Source organism: Stegastes partitus, unplaced genomic scaffold (genome assembly GCF_000690725.1).
Source record: "Stegastes partitus isolate 25-593 unplaced genomic scaffold, Stegastes_partitus-1.0.2 Scaffold1710, whole genome shotgun sequence".
Lineage (NCBI taxonomy): Eukaryota > Metazoa > Chordata > Actinopteri > Pomacentridae > Stegastes > Stegastes partitus.
Genome location: NW_007579441.1, coordinates 102,964 through 104,865, shown reverse-complemented (window position 1 = coordinate 104,865; position 1,902 = coordinate 102,964). Strand labels below are relative to the sequence as shown.

General features: G+C 41.1%; 1 non-coding gene across 1 annotated transcript; it reads left to right on the top strand.

Annotated features, from left to right (window-relative positions):
- Positions 1–1,829: 1,829 nt before the first annotated feature.
- On the top strand, positions 1,830–1,902 carry trnam-cau (transfer RNA methionine (anticodon CAU)). The gene has a single exon. It is a non-coding gene; the product is annotated as a tRNA-Met (tRNA).

Below are 1,902 nucleotides of genomic sequence, written 5' to 3'. Positions count from 1 at the left end.
GCTTTTGGTTTGCTGGTCTTCATTTTGTTCTTTGCTGATTTCACTTTTTATAACCACACAAAGAGGTTTTCACATTATATAGCCACAAACATTAATACGATTACACACTAATTAAACAAGATAATGGAATAAGAAAATATTTTAAGAAAAAATAAAGTATTTTTAATCAGTTTTGATTAACATTTTTGCTGCAAGACTTCTTAAAAAAAAAATAAAAATCTTTAAAAATCCAACATTTTGGACTGAACGCTTAACCCTGTAAATAAACTACAACTCCCAAAAGGCGCACACTTGCATTCGGTGCATTTTTTGAGGACATTGTAGTTTTTTTAAGTGCTGCTTGTTTGTGGGGCGCGCATCACGTGATCGCGGTTCCTCCATTGGCCCCTCGTTAATTGAAGGTACCGCGGTGTCTGCGGGTCACGTCGCAGGCGGTAATGACGGATTTACACGGTCACCCTGCGCTTATTACCGCTTACTTTTACACATTTTGGATAGATTCGTGTTTCATTTTGCTTGGACAATTCGAAAGAATGTGTTTTTTTTTAAATTCGAAGGAACGAGACGCGGAGGAACGGACTTTGCCAGCTGCTAATGTCGAGCTCCGGACTTCTTGTCGCGGCTGGAAAACGTCGCCTCATTCGGTGAGTCACTTTCACGCAAACACACATAACTTTTTTTTATTTACCCGTGTTGCTTTTGTGTTTTTGCTCGATGTTAAACGGCATGTTAGCTAAATTCAGCTAAACCTCCGAGGAGAGCAGTTTACCAACGAGCTAGCACAAGAAGCTAACCTGTTGCACACGGTAATACGCGGTTAGCCTAGTGCGCAGCTAGCTACTGAAGGTGGCACATTACCTGGTTATTAACCCCCTTTTAGACTTTTATATTCATTTAAAGCAACTGAAACGCTGCTATTTTCACAGCTATATATGAAATAAGTTCCACAGCTTGTGCCCTTGACGGTTAACCTTGGAGGTGAGTTGCATGACCCCTGTAGCGTTGCCTTTATGGAAATGGAGAGCAGGCTAGTAAAGCTAAATGCTTTTAGCATCTTTTTATCAATAAAAACAAACACAGAAAATACGCCGTGTACCTCAACTTCAGCTATTAAGGAAGGAGATGTATAACATAATTGTGGTGCTATTGTAACATAATTAAGAGAATTTGCAAAGCGAAGAACACACCTGTTACCACTTACAGAAGGTAGGAGGGGTGGCATTTTATCCAATGGGAGGACGGAGCACTCTGCTGCCCTCTAGTGCAAAACACAAGCAACAACCAATCGCATTTCAGGTAAATTGTATGGCAAGTAAAAAGTGCCCTCTTTCCCCTCAGTTTGCATGCAGTACAGTCTAAAAAAAGCTGCGTTATACACTGTCAAAAACACTTTTAGCAACGTTACAATTGCAATTTATGGCGCTGCAGTAAGATGTAGTGAATGCTGCTTTTTATGTAGTTGCTGTAAGGATAAGCAGTAAGTGGAAAGTGCCACAGTGTGCCTTTGTTAGCATGTAATCTGAGCCAAAATGCTGCCCTATACACCTTTAAGAACCCACTTTTAACAGTGTTTCAGTTGTAACTGGTGGTGCTCTAGTGAGATGCATGCTTGTTATGCAGTGGCCTCATTTATAAGTAGTATGGAAAGTACAAAGTGCCCCAATTTCTTTATGTTTAGGTCAACAAGCCCTAAATCAGTGAGAGGCAAAGCCAGACGAAAGCAGTGCATAAAAAACACAACCACCTCTCTTGTATATTTTAAATGGACACTAAAGTCTGTGGGTAGTTAGAGTCCCTTTATAAGCACTACTGGTTTTTTGTGTCTCCAAGCCTCGTTGGCGCAGTAGGCAGCGCGTCAGTCTCATAATCTGAAGGTCGTGAGTTCGAGCCTCACACGGGGCA